The following is a 23019-nucleotide window of genomic DNA, read 5'->3' as shown; positions in this document are numbered from 1 at the left end:
CGGAGAAGACTGAACTCGCTCTACTCCTATTCAATAGGAAACGCAAACTTTTTAACTTCCGGTCACAACTTTTGGATTGAGATGCGTTATAACTTTCCCTTAAAACAAAATATTTCGGTACAATCCTGCACCAAAACTTGACATGGAAAAAAGATATAAAGAATCGAACAAAGGAAGGTCTTATTACACTCTACTTATGCAAGAACTCCATTGGCATAAGTTGGGAACTCAGACTACAAGTCATACACTGGTTTTATATAACCGTTGTTCTGCTCAACTGAAACTGGATATGTCTTTCTTAATAAGGCACTACTGTCGAAACTATCAAGTGATACAATTTCTTTAATTTGGTATTTTGTATGTATCTACGCGTCTGTTGTTGCTTTTATGTTTGGTATTTCTATGCATCTTAATAAAAGAAAAGCAACCACTATTTATAAATGTGTGTATGTCGGAGTAAGGCCATGGGTTTTACGTGGGCCTAAATTTACTCTCGGTCACCACCAGTTAGAGTCTGCACAGGTTGTGAGCGAGAGTAAATTTACGATCACGGAAGACACATTGCCTTACTCTGGAGTATGTGTATGTCTTTTTGTGGATTTTGGGTTTGTATTTATATTTCATCTAGAAAAACATTTGTTTGCACCCAAACATATATGTATTTGTTTGCAGGACCCAAATATATGTTATGTTTGGGACAGGTTGCAAACAAATATATGTTTGCTGCAAAATATTTTTGCGACATATGTTAGAGAGGCATTTTTCCACCGTATAGTAGACATGAGCTTAACCATAAATTCTCGAGCTATCACTCATTGCAGAATGTAATATATAATTTTCTTTGTTTTTGTATTGAGTTATCTTTAAATTAATTCACTAATCACAATACTCCAATTCCAATATCTTCATTCTTTTCTTCAAATTATAATTTCCAATCATGCCAAATGACATCTACTTTATCTACCCAGTTTTAAGAATAAACTGACAAAGAAAAAGTTCAGGTTCTTTCCTGTAAGTTTTCAGAAATCAGTAAAGTGTCAAAAGGTTACGTCTTTCTTTTGCCAAGAAGTGTCAAAAGGTTATCAGTTGGTGGAATTTTTCAAAATAAATCTCTTTGGTATAAGCATTCCAACAACATAACCACCTTCACCACCACTACCAGCCACCAACACTTTGCATAAATCATGATTTCCATTTGACATATAAATTCTTACGCGAAACAGGTAACACTTTTTCCAGCATTCTGTTGACTACATTCATTCATACAAAGAGTCCAGCAGTACCTTCAATTTTATGGCTTTGAAAATGAATGCAAAAAAGGATTAACACTGAAAGGTGTTTTCGTTGTGAGCCCACTTTGCCTTCAATCTCAAGTGTTTCATTCTTAAATAATCCGCTTAAATCCTGTCAATTGCAATGTAAAATAATACATTTTTAGTTAACATTTACAACCCATTGTGTCCTGTCGCGGTTGAAGGTTGTGATATTTGTATTTAAATATAAGGGAGTGTGTGTTTGTGTCTGTGTAAGTTAGTGTGCAAAGTGCATGAATGTGATTTTAACATCCTTTCGTTAAAGTGTTACTTGTCGCATCGTCATTATTATTCTTCCTAGTCTGGCTGGTTGATTGTTATGTCCGTCCTATTGTTCTGTTCTGTTGGCTGCATTGCCATTGTTTGTTCAAAACAATTACAATGTCCCATTCAATGCAGATGAAATATTTTAAACACCTGGCAGATGGTTTGTCGTGGTATGGCAAGTGAATCAATTGTGTGTATTTGCCAAAAAGGCAGAAAGAAGGCAACAAAATTGTCCTAAGGGTCAAGGTTAAAAGTGATTTTTTTTTCGAATAATTATGCATTGATATTTTAGACGGTGAGAAAATTCCTTTGAGTATAGAAGATAAATGTAATTTAATAATAATAAGGAGCCTCATGCAGACATACAAGAAAGTAATGTAAGAGACTCAGATTTCTATATACATACATATCAACATGTTTTCTACTCTAAACCGCGTTCTTGCACATACAATTCTCTTCCTTGGTCACCAAAAATATTTTTTTCGGTGCGTTTTAAACAAATGCTTGTTAAGAACATGTCGTGTGATCGGTCTAAACGGTTTTTGATATATTCAAAGAGAATATACATGCAAATATATAGAAAACCCATATCGGACTTGGTAAAAATGCATATTTTGAGTTATTTTAAGTTGAATGATGTCATCAGGACAAGCCACGGATATCTCATATTGTACGCCATCTTCCAGTGTAAAAAATATGTTAAAAGAGGCGTAACATGCGAGACTTTGGCGAGGGATCAATTGTATGATCAATTCTTTATTCGTCTTAAGGCGACAATTGCCAGAAGGAGCTTTCCAATGCTTTTGCGATGTACTAGAGAGTTCTTAACTATTGTCTTGTCTACAATTTTTGTCTTAAAGTTGTATCGAAAATCTCAATGGTTTGTCTGTTATATGCCAAAATATCCAAAAAAACGTGGATAAAATACTTCGATTTTCACCGTAGACACACTGTAGACACTCCATTAGACTTTTTTTGTGCGGCAGCCAACAAAGAAGAAACCATATTGATGACTCCAGAAGTCTCGAACAGGTACAACTTAAAGATAGTGAGTCGATCTACCTACTCCGGAAGCACTATTAAAAAAGTTTTCAATGACATAGGTAAATTCATAAAATGAAGAAGTTTTGGACTAGCAAAAAGGTTGTTTAATTCGACACAACCCAACAAATCAAATGTCGGAGGTCGGACACATCTGAAAACTTTCTGAAGCAAAATCCTTTAGATTTCTTTCCGATTTCTATACGAATTTTCGTAGGGGAATTCGTTTAGATTTCATTCCGATTAAGGAGAGAATGTATAAGGTAAATTTTCTTTCGAATATACCAATGTTTTTCTACCAATTTCTGTACGAATTCGAGCTAAATTTCGGAAATAAATTTCCCTTGGCACAACAACTACCTTTTGTAGTATCTAACAACAAGCGGTTGGCTTCATATTCGTTTGTTGTCAAAAACCACCAACGATTTGGTTATAAAATTCGCATATACAATTTTTAAATATTTTAAATGCAACGTGTAATTATTCAATAATTACAATCTTCCAACAATAAAACATATCGAAGAAAAATTTATCAATAAACAAGTAAAAAAAGTTACAGTCGGCTTGGTCGACAGAGATTATACCCTCAGCCTCGGACCTAATGAAAAGAAGTAACTCACAAACTTCTTTCGTCTATATAATCCGATGTACAACGTTGGGACCAAATCGGTTTCTCCCTTCTTACGTACTACCAGTTTAGTGGTTGCCGTCAAGCTTTTTTGGAGCTTTTTGGCCATTATCTCAAGAAGTAAGGACTTGTCCCTGAAAAAACATGTACCGTCGTAATGGGGAAAGCGAAAACAAATTCTTACAACAAAAACCAAAGGGATTGGAAGTCAAAATTTTGGACCGATTCGGCTGATCCGTTCGAGAGTTATCGTGCGCCCCCAAACTACACATGTTGCCACAGGGGTATTTTAAACCTTTCGGCCTATTTTCTCAGGAAGTATGGACTTTCATCTGAAAAGCACGTGTTCTGTCGTAATGGAGGCAGCGAATACAAGTTGTTACAAAAAGAAGCAAAACGATTTGAGAGCAGGCCTTAAACTGCTCTCATGAAAAATTTTGTGTGGGAAGTACTCGAAGAAGTGGACTTATACGTCCGTATTCGAACCTGATCTATGTTCCGTCGAGATATTACGATACGAAATGTGTTGGCCAAATCTGTTACTCTCATCAAGAGTTATCGTGCGAACAATTTTTCCGAAGATTTTGGAACTTGTGTGGGGGAGATATCTAAATTTTTCTTTTCGCGCTACATCAACGATAAGAAAAATTTCTCCAGTACAAATCAGCTCGCGAGCAAATTTTTGGTTTTTGCGGGCAAAAGTTATCGCGGTTTTACTTCTGATTTTAAGAATGAATTATTATACAATTTTTTAAATTTTTATCAGCACAACTGTCACTAAAAATTTATCACGAAGGGACGTCAGTGAGGAGATTAAATAATATCTGTAAAATGTTACACAGTATTCGCGGAATTTACAAAAAAAAATAGTTTTCACATGCATTCTAGAGTTGAAAATATTGGAAAAAATCTATAAGAGTATGCACACTAGGGTTATGAATTTTTTACAACCTCATACCCCTGTATCATAGCGTGATGAGTGTTGCTATAAGATTATATAAAATCTTAATTATAAGGTGATTCGGTGAAAAAACCTCACGCACAAAATGATTTTAAAATTAGAATTTATCAAAATTATGGACAATTTTTTGAAGTCACTGAAAACAGATATATAATTGAAAATAAACTTTAGAGCCACATGAGATAATTAAAATTACATACAATTTATTTCTCACTATTTTTCTTTAATTCTGAGAATCGTAAAAATGTCGTAAACGCTTTTATTCAAAAATATAATTTTTTAACAAAAAATTTAAAATTTTTTCAAAGTGAATTTTTTCGGGACTTTTTTAAAATTTGAAAGAAATAAACGTTATTATAGTTATAAGTAGGCTTATATTTATTCATTTGTCCAACAAAAAATAATTTTTGGAAAAAAATTTTTTTTCATTTCATACATTTTTTCAAAAAATTATTTTTTTAAAATCGATTTGTGCGTGAACTTTTTTTATATTTCAATGGAATAAACGATAGCATAGTGATTAATAGGCAAAAGTTCATTCATCCCTGCTACAGGAAATCATTTTTGAGGAAAAATTTCAAAAAGTCATAACCCTAATGCACACCCGCCTTGCACGCAGAAGGTTGTGGGTTCGATTCCCCGGCCAGGCAACATCAAAATTTTCAACGGTGGCAAAATACCCCTCAGTAATGTTGGCGACATTTCCTGAGTATTTCAGCCATGGAAAACTTCTCTATAAAGTGGTGTCGTAAGACACGGGTGCACTCATTGATGTGAGAGAAGTCTCCCCTGTCCCGTCTGGGATGTTTGTGGAACAATTATTATAATTTATATGCATTTTTAAAATATGTGTAAATCGCGTAATTATCAATATCTTTTAATTTGAATATATTTTTCGAAATATAATTTGGACGCTAAGATGTAGCATCGGCTGCATCTTAGCATTAAAAAAACCTATAAAACATCGCTAATTTGCGCAAAGTTCATACAATATTGTTCCGCATCCGGTTTCAGTGTCACCATGAAAATCTACATCGATATTTATCTATTTCAAGGCGATCAATCAAGAACCGTGGATGTAGCGTCACACACTATTTTTTGGCATAAAATGAATGTAGCTGCCGTATCAGTTATGTGTTTAAATCTCTGTTTCTGCAAAAACGAAGATGCTGCACTAGTTTTTTCATTGCAGTGGAAACGACCCGCAGAATACGCGATAAAATGCGCGATATTTTCAAAAACAATTTTAGGTGATTATCCTACTTTGGAATTTCTTTTATCCTGCGTTTTTGTAGGTGGATTTTCACGAGTAATGATTTATTAGATCCGGAACGTAAAAACAAAAATTTGCAATCAAATACGAAGAAATCGAAAGGTAATTGTAAAAATTAGGCCCGAAAAATATGATTTTTAGAAAAATGTTCGCACAAAATTTTCGTATTTGGATACAGATTTCTGTGAAGCTGTATAGACTAGATTCACAACACATATAACAAATAACCCAGAATCGCAATTTCTACAATCGTATATATGATTTCTTGAAAAACCTGTTTGCGGAACGAAATTAGAAGATAATTTCAAAAAACCTAGACGCAGATTAAATTTTGAAAAGTTCTAAATTGGTGAGATGATCCTTATTTAGTTGGCTTCTACATTTACTTTGACAGGAATATGGTGAAGAGAGTGGTTTAATCACAAATCGAAAGAAAACAAAACATGTAAGAACGGCGTTAAGTTCGGCCAGGCCGAACTAATTATACCCTCCACCATGAGTTGTATTGAAGTAAATGGGAACATTTAGTTTCCTTTCGTTTACGAAGAAGACTAAATACCAAATTTCAGCAAGTTCGGTAAAACAATGTGGTTAACCTTCAAAATACCGAAATTCGGAAGGTACTGTTCCATTGGGGCTATATCAAACGTCGACCTATACCTACACATTTCTGGCGGAAAATTTTTAGACTCAAAGAAGACTAAATACCAAATTTCCGATATTTCGGTAAAACCCTGAAAATACCGAAAATCAAGAGGTACGCTTCTATGGGGGATATAGGAACCCGCGGACCTATAATGATAATTCTGGAATATTTTATAACTCCATGTATGGAAGACTAAATAACAAATTTCAGTCTTTTGGTGGGATATTGACGTCACAACTTTCAGAATTACGAACATCGGGAGGTACCGTTCTATTGGGGCTATATCGCAACGTGGACCTATACCCACGAATTTCAGTCAGAAATGCTTTTACTCCTAACAATGATTAACTACCGAATTTCAACCACTTCGGTGGGTTGCTGTGGCCATAACCTTAAAAATACCGAAAGAGATACCGTTCCATAGGGTCTATAAGAATGCGTGGATCTATACCGAAAAATTACTGGGAGAAAGTTGTATAACCCAAACGAAGACTAACTACCAAATTTCAGTCATTTCGGTGTGATAATGAGGCAACACCCTTAAAAATAACGAAAATCGGGAGGTACCGTTCTATGGGGGCTATACGAAGACATAGACCTACACCGAAAAATTTGTGGGAGAAAGTTTTATACCCCCAAACGAAGACTAAGTACCAATTTTCAGCCATTTCGCTGTGATAAGGTGGCTAAAATATTGAAAATACCGAAAATCGGTTGGTACCGTTCTATGGAGGCTATATGAAGGCGCATACCTATACTTACAAATTTTATATGGAACGTTTAATAACCCAAATGAATACCAAATTTCAGCGATTTCGGTGGACTGTTGATGCTACAATCTTAAACATACCGGAAATAGGGTTGTACCTTTCTATGGCGGATATATCAAAACGTGGACCGATGTAGTCCATTTGCAATACCAAACATCCTAGGAGTAATACAAATTCTACACCAAATTACAAAGCTCTATCTTAAAAATTGCGAGCTGTATCTTGTTTTCACCAGACGGACACACGGACATGGTTATATCGACTTACAAACTTACCCTGATCAAGAATATATATACTTTATAAGGTCTCCGATGAATATTTCTATGTGTTACAAACGAAATGACAAATTTAATTATACCCATTTTTCAACCCATTTTTATCCAAAACATTTTGCCACGTTTAAAGACATTTCATTTTATCAAAAATCATTTATTTTGTATAATATACAACCACAATTCGCGAGTTATTATATTATATATTATATACCTTGGCTTTAAATATGTTTCATATTTAAAAATATTGCCAATATACCCTCGTTAGCATATGTAAATGGTGAGGGTATAAAAAGGAGTCAGAGAATTTTTTCCTTCAATATTCATAGGACAACCGAAATCGATCCGATCCCGCTCCGACACTTCGTTTCGAAATGATATCAACCACTTTATATAACTTTCGTTAAGATATCGGTATGATTTCGGATCCGATCGTCCGAATTTCGTACCGATTTCGGTACGATTGATTTGCTGGGAACTAATGGTGAATGTAGAGTAGCAGTGCGCATCCCTTTACTGTTTTCTAATTGAAATCGTGTGAGTAGAGAGAGAAACTCTCTTGCTTGCTCGCGAGTAGGGCAATGCTTTTTGCTGATTTAAAGGCTCTTGAAGTTCTTCCTATGTTTTCTCAAAGTAAAATAACAACGCATGCTAAATTCAATGTTACGAAATATGACATTATTTTGAGAATACTCTACACGACATCAAGATCAAGTTTATAGAAAAATCTCCTTTCGACGCAATAGTCATTCAGATTATGGTCAAACATAATTCCACCATTACGGATAATTTATCATTAATTCCGGCAATTTCTCAGACATGTTTGTTGTCTTGTTAAAATAAAACTACACTTGTCCGCCTATACCTCCGCCTTCTGTGACACCGCCTCTTCTCTTCTAGCAGTGACTAGCTTGTTATATATCGTATATAGGCTATCATTGAGCCGGTTAAGTAAACGGCAATGGGCAGCAGCATCAATAACCATAACAATTTCCCTGTCATGCGCCTTTATTGTTGAATGGTTCCTGCTGAGCGTGCGTATTGTTTTTATCACCGGTGGCATTTGTTCCGAGAATTGACACCTTTTGCCACAATGCTCATAAGTGCAGAAACAAAAACAACAACAAAACACATCGATGACTATGACGTCGACAACATTCAACATTTTTTCTGCAGTTCTCTATGAAAACACAAAATGTATAAATTGTTGTTGTCTGTCCAGCATTTGTCGTTCATATCTTTGGTTGTTGCTGCTTGCCTTATGATTGCCTTTTTAGTGTGTGGCGGTATGTGTTGCATATGGAGGCAAGTATGCACTATGAATGCATTTTTAGCCCTTGTCTAAATGTATTTGCTTATTTGTTGTTGTTGTGCCATCTTTGTGAATTACCTAAGATTTGCCATAACAACACTTACACACACTTCAGTGTTGTTGTTGGTGATTTCCTTCAATTGAACAACGTCTGAGTGGCCGGCCGGCTAAGAAAACGCGCCAACTTGTCTGCCATGTTTCAAAGATCTTTGACTTAGTTGCTGTTGTTGTTGCTGCTGATGTTGTTACAGCAGCGACAACAAAATCATCAGCATTAACTCGACAACACCAAACACAAAAAAACTCGCTGAAGTCCCGCAGCCAGCTAGCTAAGCAACAACAAATGTTTCGAATTTTAGTTCGTGATTTTTATTGTGTTGTATGTATTATGGTTTAGTTTCATTTCGTGTTATTTTTGCCCCTGCCACATGCCGTTGCACATATACATACATTTTACATTGATGCACAGATTCATTCCATAGGAGAGTGTTGAACGAATGAACCAAAAATGCATTCATCATTTTGTTTCATTGTCAATGTAAAACAACAGAGATTTCCTTTTTTGTTCAAAGATCTTTTCTCTGTTGTATTTAATTCAGATTTCGTTGTTTTTTTCTGTTCTTTAGTTTGAATTTCATTGTGCCAGTATGTGTGAGCGTGTCATAAGAACAATTGTTTCGAATATGCCAGGTGTAGAATTCCAAGGAAACGGAATTTGCATACAGTCAAGTACACCATAAAATGATTTTTTGTTTGTTTTACGAAATCAATGTTCATAAAGGCCAAGGATTTGTGGTTCAACAAAAAATCTAAAGAATTTATTATTCATCCCTGGAAAATAAGATGTCACTGAAAAAAATAATGAAAATAGATCCACTTACGGAGATTTGGGAGATATTCTAAGGATAATGGTATTTGAAGTTTTGGAAATAGAAACGTTTATTTTTTTCAATTTCAGTTCATCACACAGAAATCTATACATACATACAGTTAGTCAACTAAATTATTGCAAAACCAAAATTTTTAGAAAATTTTAAAAAGAACATCATTTTATTGGTATAAATAAATATCATTATTAATATTTTTGTTAACAATACAATTCTTACACATGTTTATTAATATAATAAAATAAAAAGCAGCTAAATTTCACTAAACATTTTCTTAAAATCAACAAAAATCAACAAAAACTCATTATTTGCACTGTCAACTAAAGAATTGCAAAATTCGCAACTTTTCAGTTTTTCACGGTATTTTTCGAAAAGTTGGTTCTAACATTTCGTATGCCCACATTTGGCATCAAAAACAGCTTGTAAACGTATCTGAATTTAATAAATAAGTTTCGGTATGTCATATTCCAATGGTATTTTTTAGCCATTCTTCTTTATTGCATTTTATTTAGTACCCCAGGTTAGTGGGCGACCTATTCCCGACTTTTTCGTTCAGGTGTACCTATGAACTTTCGATGGGATTAATATCTAGACATTGGAACGGGGTGTAAATGACTTTGGTACAGTTGTATAACAACCAAGTCCTACATAAAATCGATTTATGCTTAGGGTCGTTGTCTTGGTAGTATTCATATTGCAATTTTTTGCATTTTGGGTCAACAGGTCAAAATTTCTTGACGTTTTTGGTTAAATAATTTTTAAAACACGAAAATAAACGTACTCTGTCATTGTTTCCTTCCAAATCTGGATGTCACCAACGTCACTGCTTGCTATACAACCCAATACCATAATTGACAGTTTTCCGAACTTTGCGGTATGTATTAAATTCTGTGTTTCCATGGCTATAAAGGGGTTTCGCAGTACTTTTTGAGGCCCATCGTGATAGTACAACATAATTTTAGTCTTATCAGAAAATATAACGTCATCCCAATACTTAAGATGACATGAAAAATTGTCTTTAACAAGTCTGAATAGTTTCTATATGTAGTGCTGGGAGGGCAATAGTTTTTACCTAGTCACTCATGATGAAGGCTTGTTATTATGTAGCACTTTTCTGACTTTTCCATGTGAAACACTTACTCCGAATTCTATTTTGATTAGAAAAAGCCATTATCTGATGCTGCTTTGGGGTCTTTCGTCAATTTCTTTAATCAGTCTCCTGCCAATTCGTGGATTTACTACTTTTGGCCTACAATGTGACGTCTTTAGTTTGAACTTGCCTTCTCTCTCGGTGCGGTATATAATGTTGCATATAGTTATCAGCTTATGAGAGGTGATTTTAGCGATTTCTCTAGCGGATTTACCATTATTATAATTGGAATAGACCAAATGAACCATATTTTTCGAAATCCGCTTACCTGACTTTCACTTTTTCTGAATATACCGCCTATGTTACACACAGAACAATTAATTTATGATAAAAAAATTATGGGTTTACATGTCCACATACCATAAAATCATAAAAATCCTTAATTGAAAAAAAAAAATCGCTGGGGAAATCTCACGATTTTATTGCACATTCATTCAGTTTGCAATTATTTAGATGACACCACAAAAACCAGGTACCTATACTTTTTGACCGTTGTTTTTGTAATTTACGACCGATGTCTGCATTTTTTGGCTGGATGTTGTCATTAACAGGTAAATCAACAGATATTTACAAAAATGCCAACATTATTGAAAGAATTTCTTATAGTAACTCCTAATTAAACATCTAAATTTTAAAAATTCATCGTTTGCAATAATATAGTTGACTAACTGTATGTATGTATATAGGGGGGCGTTATAGGCTGAAGTAAGGAGGAATTCAGCTGTGCCCGCCCATTAAAAGTTTGATTTAAACTCCAGGCCGTGGTTTCATTACATATGATTTCCGAAGGAAAGATTCGAAAGGGGTTACACTTCTGAATTATGAACAGACATCGGATTGTTTCATTTTTTATACCCTCCACCACAGTATGGAGGGTATACTAAGTTTGTTTTTCCGTTTGTAACGCATTGAAATATACATTTGCGACCCTATAAAGTAAAAATATTCTTGATCAGGATAAAATTCTGAGCCATGTCCGTCTGTTGTTATCACTCTAACGTCCACAATAATTGAGCTTGAGCTCTATATTTTTGCACCCGATTATCTTTTTTCCATAGGCATGTCAAGTTCGACGATGGGCTATATCGGCCTTCGTTTTGATATAGCCCCCGTATAACGGTACCTCCGGATTTTCGATATTTTGGGGATTTTAGCCATATTTTTTGACCAAACATATGTAGGTTCATGTTTTGGTATAGCCCCCATATAACGATACCTCCCGATTTTCGGTATTTTGAGGATTTTAGCTACACTTTTTGACCGAACTAGCCGTAATTTGAGTTTTGGGGTTCTCAGTGGTCACAAAATATCTCCACTAAAAGCAGAGGTCTATGTTTTGGTATAGCCCCCACATAACGGTACCTCCCGATTTTCGGTATTTTGAGGATTTCAGCTAAAATTTCTAAGCGGACTAGCTGTAATTTGACATTTAAGGCTCCTAGTGACCACGAAACATATCCTCCAAAAACTGTGAACATAGGTCTATGTTTTGGTATAGCCGCCATATAACGGTACCTTCCGATTTTTGGTATTTTGAGTATTTTAGCTACAATTTTTAACCGAACTACCTGTAATTTGACATTTGAGGTTCCCAGTGGTCACAAAACATCTCCACCAAAAACTGCCAACATAGGTCCACGTTTTGATTTTAGCTACATTTTTTGACCGAACTACCTGTAATTTGACTGTTAAATTTTCTAGTGATCACAAAACATCTCCACAAAAAACTGTCACATCTCCACAAAAAACATTGGTACAGCCCCCATGAAAAGGTGCAGACCGATTGAAGACATTTTTTTATTCACTTAAATGTGGACAGGAACGAAAATAATTATTCCATTTTAGTTAAGAATATGTTATGGTGGAGAGTATAAAAGGTTCGGCCCGGCCGAACTTAATAATTTTTTAACTGGTTTTATTTCTTATATCATTGGGCTCAAATTTTGGATTTAAGGGCCAATGTTTTCAATGCAAAAGTTTTTTTTCGAAAATCGTCCATTGTTTTTTTCGCCACAGCAATAAATCTGACCTAATAAGTCTTAAATATACATAAGTAAAATTAGTTTTCACAAGGTTAGAAAATGTTTAATGAGTACAATTAAATTTTATAGAGTTTGGAATAATGTAAAAAAAAGTAACGAGGTACGTATTTATTTAGTATAAGTAAGTTTATCTTTTCATTGGTAATTTCAAAAGTATATTTGGTGGTTTTTATTGATTCCAAGTACGCCATCGGTTCATTTTTTTAATTTGTTTCGTTCACATTTTAAATTTTGAGGTATTTATGTACTAGCTCCTTACCTCCATTACATCCCGCCTTCCTATTACAACACAAATTGCTTTCCTATACAAAGTAGTTCTAAAAGTACGATAAGGGAAAAAATGGCAACATTTTGAAAATTTGCTGCTAGTTTCTAATCGGCCAAAATTGTTTAGCAGAAAATAGGAGAAGAGAGTCATTCATTTCTAATTTTTCTAGTTTTTGGGATGTGGAGGAATTTTTATTCAAAGTTTGAAGTAATACTACCCAGCAAAAAAAAAAAAAATACTTACTAAATAATGGGTTTTTATAGTGCTTTTTGGTAGTCGTAACTACTTATAAAACTAGTTATTCTTTATCCATATTCGCATTCGTTTCGGAGATATAGCCCCGATTTTCTTCAAAAAATCATAATTTAACCATGTTTAGACGGGTCATACAATCTGAACACGATCTAAGAAAACAAAACCCAAAATGGGGTCTTTACTTTCGTAAAATGTTAGACAGAATTTTTTAGCACACGATTAGCTCAAAAATGTTGCACAATGTTATCAGCCTGAATAACGTTATTTAGGAAATCTACTAAAATTGCTACTCTAGTTTGCGCGTCGCACATACGGGAAACATAGGCCAAAAGTTGCCCAAAACTCAAAATATAAAAATCTCGTTTTTAAAAACAAACTGTTGGTAAACAATAACTTGACCCTACTACCCATTCGCTGTGACCATCCGCAACTTTCTGCGGTTAACCAATCCAACGCAGCAACCGACTGAACTCAGCCATAATGAAAGCAAAAAATTACATGTTCGAATACTATAAAATTAGGACACGCCGTTCGGAATCGGCGATAAACTGTAGGTCCCATATCATTGAGCTTAATATGAATCGGGGTACTCTCATTGATATGAAAGAAGTCTCCCTTTGTCGCGTATGGGATGTTTGTGGAACAATTATTATTATTATCATTATTATTATTATTATTATTATTATTATTATTATTATTATTATTATTATTATTATTATTATTATTATTATTATTATTATTATTATTATTATTATTATTATTATTATTATTATTATTATTATTATTATTATTATTATTATTATTATTATTATTATTATTATTATTATTATTATTATTATTATTATTATTATTATTATTGTTATTATTATTATTATTATTATTATTATTATTATTATTATTATTATTATTATTATTATTATTATTATTATTATTATTATTATTATTATTATTATTATTATTATTATTATTATTATTATTATTATTATTATTATTATTATTATTATTATTATTATTATTATTATTATTATTATTATTATTATTATTATTATTATTATTATTATTATTATTATTATTATTATTATTATTATTATTATTATTATTATTATTATTATTATTATTATTATTATTATTATTATTATTATTATTATTATTATTATTATTATTATTATTATTATTATTATTATTATTATTATTATTATTATTATTATTATTATTATTATTATTATTATTATTATTATTATTATTATTATTATTATTATTATTATTATTATTATTATTATTATTATTATTATTATTATTATTATTATTATTATTATTATTATTATTATTATTATTATTATTATTATTATTATTATTATTATTATTATTATTATTATTATTATTATTATTATTATTATTATTATTATTATTATTATTATTATTATTATTATTATTATTATTATCATTATTATTATTAGTATTATTATTATTATTATTATTATTATTATTATTATTATTATTATTATTATTATTATTATTATTATTATTATTATTATTATTATTATTATTATTATTATTATTATTATTATTATTATTATTATTATAAAATATAAATACTTTCACGGAAATTTATATTTTTCAAGGTTTTTTGTTTTCATATATTCTCCGTACAAAATAAGCTTATTAAAATTCCAAATTGTTTTTGCATCTTCACTCTCTAATAGTGATGGCACATCTCTTCTTCCATGCATATTTTTTATGATAATTTGTATGAAAACTCAAAAAAGTTGAAAAGTGAATGATGCGAACGTTTGCGGACCATAATTACTTTTGGTGATTTATGCGCATAAGTCCCCAACATCAGATCCAATCATAATATCTTGCGCATATTTGCGCCATTCTGAAAGAATTTCATTTTTATAAACTGAAATCATTGAAATATTTAAATATGGAAGTATTTACAAAATACATTCACAAAATTTAAATATATTTTCGTTTCAGCGTTCGCAAATCTACATATTTTATTTGTACTCCTGTTTGTTAGAGTTCATAAAAATCGCCAGAGAAAGTTATTTTTACATCTTCACTCTTAGTTAATTGCGGTACATCTCGTCGTTTATAAATATCTTCTATAATAACTCAAATTGAAATGGTGAAATACTACATTATGCGAACGTTTGGGGACCATAGTTACTTTTGATCTTTTATTGCCTTAAATATCGAACATCAGGTTCAAACATAGCACGCTAAGCATAATTGCGCTAATCTGAAATAATCACATTACTCTCAACTGAAATCATTAAAACCTTTAACGTTTTTCTGAATTAAAATAGGAATAACTAATGTAAAAGCACTTAAAAATTAAAAAGATATTTTGGCAAAGTTTTCCAACACTAATTTTTGGCCTGTCTTATAACCGGCGCTTTTGTTTATCAGAATGTATCATAATGATATAATTTGATATAAGTTTGCGCCATACGGAAAATTCAGGTTTTTTCTGAAATGAAATTGAAATAATTTATGTAAAACAATTAAAAAAAAATAAAAAAAAAATATATTTTGGCAACGTTTGCCAACACTAATTTGTGGCCGGTCTTATAAACGTGACTCTTATTTATCAGAATTTATCATAACTGTTGATATATAGGTTTGCGCCATTCCGAAAAATCACGTTTTTTCTGAAGTGAAATTGGAATAATTTATGTAAAACAATTAAAAAAAATATTTTGGCAACGTTTGCTAACACTAATTCTTGGTCTGTTCTATAACCGGGGCTATTATTTATCAGAATGTATAATAACTCTTGATATAAGTCTGCGCCATTCGGAAAAATCAAATTTTTCTGAAGTAAAATTGTAATAACTTATGTAAAGCAATATAAAAAAATATTTTGCCAACACTAATTTTTGGCCTGTCTTATACCGGCGCTCTTATTTATCAGAATATATTATAACTTTTGATATACGTTTGTGCCATTCCGAAAAAACACTTTTTTTTCATATAAAATTGGAAGAATAAAGGTAGAAATAAAAAATCTAATGGGTATACATAGCACTGCATAAATCTGAACCGATTTGAACAAAAACTGGCACACTGTATTCTGGGATAGTTCTGTACCAATTTTCAGGTTAATCGGTCCTATATTGCGCTTTTATTGCATTATTTACCTCATATCGGATGTTAATATACATGGGAGCTATATCCAAATCTGTACCAATTTTTATTATTTTCTACAGATATAGTCCTTGGGCAAAATATTATATCAATCGGATTATAAATGAGTTTTCCAGGAGTTTTAATTAACATTTCACCTCTGCGTCGGTACATCTGGGTTAAATGTATGCTATCAATTTTTTGTTTTTGTCGGTCCAATATTTGCCATCCCTATAATCAGGTATAATAAACGTTTGTCAAAGGTTGTGTACATATGCAGCATTATGAAAATATCGCTTTTTAGACCACACACCACTATGTGGTGTTTTTCGGAAATGCATGTAAAATTCATATCACGATGAAATAAAGCGATTTTGAGAAGTGTGTCCAGGACAGACCTGGTTTGTTCGAAATAACTACTTTTACCTTTCATGCTACAATGATAGAATTTTTTTGAAATCATTATAGGGAAATTCCCTGTATTTACATCGATGCTAATTGCAATGATGTATGGGGTAATATTGGACATCTTTTCATTGGTCGATTTGTTAAAAATCGCAGAAAGCTATTTCCAAATGTATTGTTACGGAATTAGGTAAACATTGTCTTATTCCCGATACTATTCGTACCAATTAAAACGAGGGTTCATAATTAAATTTGTCATTCCGTTTGTAAGACATCGAAATATTCATCGGAGACCCTATAAGGTATATATATTCTTGATCAGGGTAAAATTCTAAGTCGGTCTGTCCGTCCGTCTGTTGAAATCAAGATACAGCTCGTAATTTTTAAGATAGAGTTTTGTAATTTGGTATAGAAGTTTCTATTAATCCTACGATGTTTGGTATGGCAAATGGGCTATATCGGTCCACGTTTTGATATAGCCCCCCATAGATATAGCTGAAATTTGGTACTTAGTCTTCGTTGAGTGTACGAAACTTTCCCCAGAAATTTGTTGGAATGGGTCCACGCCTTCATATTGCCCCCATAGAACGGTACCTCCCGATTTTCGGAATTTTGAAGGTTATGGCCATAATAATCCATTTAAATAGCTGAAACTTGGTATAAAGTCTTCGTTGTATTAAACTTTTGTCGGTATAGGTCCACGCCTTCATATAGCCCCCATAGAACGGTACCTCCCGATTTTCGTAATTGTGAAAGACGTGACGTCAATATCCCACCGATATGAATGAAATTTGTTATTTAGTCTTTCATGTGGTTATAAAATGTTCCAGAAAAGAATTGTCGGTTAAGGTTCACGTCTTCCTATATCCCCATAGAAGCGTACCTCCTGATTTACGGTATTTTTTAGGTTTTAACCACATTATCTTACTGAAATATCGGAAATTTGGAATTTAGTCTTCTTTGAGTCTAAAAACTTTACGCCAGAGATTTGTCGGTATAGATCGACGTTTTGATATAGGCCCCATTGAACGGTACCTCCCGGATTTCGGTATTTTGAAGGTTAGCGACATTATTTTACCGAAATGGCTGAACTCGGTACTTAGACTTCTTCATAAACGAAAGGAAACTAATTGTTCCATTTTACTTAAATACCACTCGTGGTGGCGGGTATAACAAGTTCGGCCCGGCCGAACTTAAAGCCGTTCTTACTTATTTTAGCTTACGATTACACAAAGCTTTATTAACGTTATTCACACAAGGCATCCAACCATTACACGCATCCAACCATTACACTACGTTTCACGAGTGGTTAAGCCGATTCTTCAGGCGTATTAGGATGTTGTTTGTGTGGCAGACGAAGGCAAAGCTTGGTAACTAGTATATATATCGCACTTCATTAGATAAATGCATATGCGAATTTATGTCAGTTAATTGAAACTCCAAACTTTTCCTATAGCCCTTCTTGGTAATCCCATTTTCCAAATTTTACTTTTATAATTTTTAAAAATTTTAAGAAATTTCCAATGGTAACTTTAACTTATATGACACAAAATAATACGTTATCATGGCTCATCCATTGGGAGGATAATTCTAGTACATTGTTTACTAATGTTCTGCCTTATTTTCTGCACGACAACTTATGTATGTATTTTCTTCCCATTTGTATACAATGATCTGCATTTACACATACCCACAATGCAAATACTTGTCCACCTCAAAAAGGTGTTACTCCTTCCTCACAAATCTCTCACGCTATTACGAAATTTCATCAATTAACAGGTAGCTAGCTAACTAGGCACAATTTTTGAAAATTTGGACATCTGGGCAACACAAAAAAGTCCGTCCGCCCATCTTCGTTTTGTCCAGATGGGCAAAAGCGAAGATCTGCAACAACGCTGTTTTATTGCACACAAAAGAAAGGTTTTAACTCTTAAAATGAGCACCTGGTCACATTTGTTTTCTTTTCGAGTGCTCTGAACTAAACCTAACCCAATGAAGAACGACGCCTAACTGTTCATTGTGATTTTTGTTTTATTGACAAAAAACGAAATGTCATTCTATTTCTTTGAATAGCGAAACATGAAAGAATCTACCACACAGTACGTGGTAGCCTCTACCCACTTAACACAAAAAGGTACAATTTTGGCAGTCCTTACATTCAAATACTTTCGAAATTATTGCAACAGGAAGATTCACTAATCTTCTTTTAAAGACCAACAAATGGTTTGGGTAGTGGACATTTGTGTTGTGTGTCTGGCTGCTTTGCAATTTATGCAAAATTTCTTAACTAATGGCGAATTTCATGGTTTAGCGTTTTTATTATGCCTTTCATTGGCTGTAAAAGATTACGCCTTCTTGAGAAGGTGGGTTTCAGGTGTTTCATTTATTCTTAAACACACATCATTGTCTTTAAATGTTTTTGTATTAGATTTGCAAATCACTGTTTGTTCTTGTAAGTCTCTACCATGTCGGGCTCTTTGGCTTAGTTCGTGTTTTTTTTTGTATAACTTTTCAGATGGATTTGATGAATGTGTCAAGGTAGGGTGACAGTAGTGATTATTTTTCACACAATGGTCGCAAATAGATTTGTCAACGTTTATTTGTCTTTATCCGAACGAACATCTGGTTTTAGTTAAAGGCACATCTGGACGTTTAGTCATGTTTTTTTCGTTGATTGTCTCTGTAACAATTGATTTGAATGAAGGTACTTGAATTAGTTAAGACAGGCTATTGTTCTGTGTATTGTTTTAAAGAAAATTAGTTCGGAAGGTTACATCCTTGAAAGAAAAATCTACCACAATGGCAAAAAATACGGCAAAATCACTATTCTTTAAAAGTAAACTTGAAAATTACAATAAAATTAAACAAGTAAGAAAAGGCTATAGTCGGACAGGGCCGACCATGTGATACCCTACACCACAACTTCTAGGATATAGCTATGTGCAACCACTTTGCACGCTGATGTCCGGGAATGATTCCCACGCTTGGCCACATCAAATTTTCAAAGGTGGCATAATACCCCTTTGTAATGCTGCCGATATTTCCTGAGTAGTTCAGCAATGAAAAACTTCTCTACAAGTGGCAACGTAGGACATGCCTTTCGGATTAGGCGACAAAAAATACGTCACATATTAATGACATAGCATGAATCCATTGGTATAAGATAAGCCTCCCTTGTCCCTACTGGGATATTTGTGGAACAATTATATAAATTATACATTTCTAAACAATATACCAAAATTGGAAAATTCACATTGATTGTGGGTTTATTGAAGATCTATCGTCCTCATATATGCTTGGTAATGCACGCACGGTGATATACCCCCAGCATCTGAACAAAAACAATAATTATGCCGTATAAAAAATATATATTTTTTGTATTTTGTTTATATCGGAATGTAAGGCCAAGTCAATTGTAGTAAGCTAACTTCTATTTTTTGAAAAAGAGAATTGAGAATTATTCTTTGGAAATTTTTGACCATTATCTCAGGAAGTATGGTACCGTTGCAATAGCTACCGTGAAAAGAACCTTCTTCAGAAAATTCAAATAGATCCGGGACTGGTCCTCAAACTGCACTTTTCCCAAATTTTGTGTAGGATGTACTCGAAGGACGGGAAACATATAGTACATATTCCAACCTGATACATTACTGGATGAAATAAGAGGATGTGCACAGTTTAGACCAATCAGAAAATCCCCTTGAGAGTTATCTTGCGGATTTGCCATTTTAGTTCGTTTTCTTGTTTGTTTTTAAGGGTTTCTTGGACTTTTCGGACATAAACTCTGGAGGTTTGAACGTGCCATTGCAATTGTACCATCGTAGAGGGGGCCGCAAGGACAATCTGCTGAAAAAATCAAAACGATTCGATAGGACTCTTAAATTTCACTTTTCCAAACTTTGTGTGGGAGGTACTCGAAGATGTGGACGGTATAGTCTTACCCGATCTATATCTGGAAGGAATAATAACATATGGAAAGTTTAGACCAAATCGATTTCACGCTTCGAAAGTTATCTTTCACACAATTTTTCAGAAAAATGTTGAACTTTTGTGGGGGAGGTGCCCGAAGGAGTGAACCGATATAGCCCATATTCGAAATTAAACTAAGTTTAAACAAAAAATTACGAAGTGCAAAATTTACTTCGAATCGGTGGATCCGTTCGGGAGTTATCGTGCGCACCAGCCAGCTAGACAGTAAGAGAGACAGATGAACGGACAGGGCTAAATCGACTCCAAACTGTTTGAAACGAATTTCGTCCAAACATGGGGTCTAAAACCATTTTTTCGATGGGCACATCTTTGGTCGTATTTTGTATATTTTGTATTAACCTAAAGGCTGAGGGTATAAAATAGGTAGCGAAGTGACCCCATGCTTCAATTGGACAACTGAACTGAAAATGTATCTGTCATGAATGAAACAATTTGTAGTATGAGAGGAAATTGTGGTTCTCTACACAAAACCCATTATATATTAAGTAGTAGGACCGTTATCTAGTAGACACATTATTGCAATTTGCCGGTATACTACTTTGCCGGTATAAGCCATCCAAGGATAAAAATATGGACCAAAAATACATTTTGTATATTTTTCACACAAAAGTAATGGTCCATTTTACCCGCTAAATAATATCGGATCATCATCCAAAATTGTAGGCATCTTCTTCGACCTAAACCCTTACCTCGTGCAAAATTTCGTGAATATTGAACTATAATTGCGACCTCTAGTGTGCTTATGGTTACACTTCAAGCAAAAACCTGGATATATTAGGCTGTAATTCTGTTGTCTGACCGCGTAAATCAATATAATTGGCATCAATGGAAAGCGCAAGAGTTGGTCTTCCAAATATTATTTACGTGGGCGGGATGTGTCTTCCAGGAATAAAGATATAACCGGTATATAAAAAATTTTCACAATTTGCATACAAAAGTTATGGTCCATTTAACCCTCTAAACATCATCCGATCACCATCTCAAATTGCAAGAATCTTCTTTGCCATATACTGTTACCTTGTTCAAATTTTCGAGGCCATCGGGCTATTATTGCGACCTACAGAGCAGCTACAAAATCGGATAAAAATTATGTTTTTGGTCCATTTCACCCACTAAATATTTCACGATCATCACCAAATAAAATAGCGATCTATTCTGATGTGTAACCGAACTCCATACCAATTTTCGTGACGATCGTTCTATAATTGCGGCTTGGAGTTTGATTACAATTTATAATGGCCAGACGGACACACGGATGGACGGACACACATCTCAAAATCGCTTTATCTCGGCGAGATATGAAGATTGGTATACCACATTAGGGGACTCCGACGAATATTTCGCGGTGTTACATGAATTTTTACCAAAACAAACTTATAATACCCTTTCCACATAGTGGTGTAGTGTATAAAAATCCAAAAGAAAATCTTGGACTGGCTTCAGTGAGTCAAGTGAGGTTTCGCAAGATATAGTAAAAGGACCCAAAACTTTTGAAAATATATAGCGACCTGATGGAAGGCAGACCGTCTGCGGTTTTCCATTTACCGAACTGTTAATTTAGAAATGCCATGATTTCATACGCAATCAGTACTTTTTATCCTCTTATATCACTCGGACCTGACGTTGTTTACGCTGCGCTTTTGCAAACTTCGCCGCAAGTGATCACCTTATTACCCCCAAGGCGGGTCAACCAAGTCACTGTGCACCAAAAGGTTATAGACCAATTAACCTCCATTCCTTTATACTAAAAACCCTAGATGGTCCTTATTTGACATTGAAATTAGAACTAGCTTATATCAAACTCAGACTAGCAAAGCATATCAATTGGAAGTCTATCCAAACCGCTTCACATGACTTAGTGGGGTACAATGAGAAGAACCTGGAGGGATTGAACTGCACATTGGTTGTCTTCCTCGATATTGGGGTAGCGTTAAATAACGTGAAGTCCCAATCAATACAAAGCTTCTTGGAAGACTTAGGTTTCAATATTATGCTTGAAAGCAGATTCATTGTTTCGAGGTTAAGAGGAAGTTTCATTAAGAAATCGGATAGTTAGGGCATATCTGAAGGGAAAGTTCTTTCACCATGGCTTTGGTGAAATAATAAAGAAAATTTGATAGGATTTCGAAGACTTATAAACTAAGGTCGTTGCCTCTGCTGACATCGTAATTATCCTTAAAGCCACTTCAGTTTATACATTGGATTTATAAGACAGTGGTCTGTTCCGAACTGACATATGGGTGTCTTGTATGGTGGCATGTCAATAATTACCTTTCACTAATTAGGAGGAATCATCGACCGGTGCCGTCACTTCAACAATTATGGGTGTGTTTGCATATTTTTTCACAATGGGAGCAGCAATATATCCGGGAATATCTACTCTAATATCTTTTTCTATGTGCCCTGA

Source organism: Musca autumnalis, unplaced genomic scaffold, assembly GCF_047663935.1.
Source record: "Musca autumnalis isolate F117 unplaced genomic scaffold, ASM4766393v1 scaffold_2, whole genome shotgun sequence".
Classification (NCBI taxonomy): domain Eukaryota; kingdom Metazoa; phylum Arthropoda; class Insecta; order Diptera; family Muscidae; genus Musca; species Musca autumnalis.
This window is presented reverse-complemented; position numbering follows the sequence as displayed.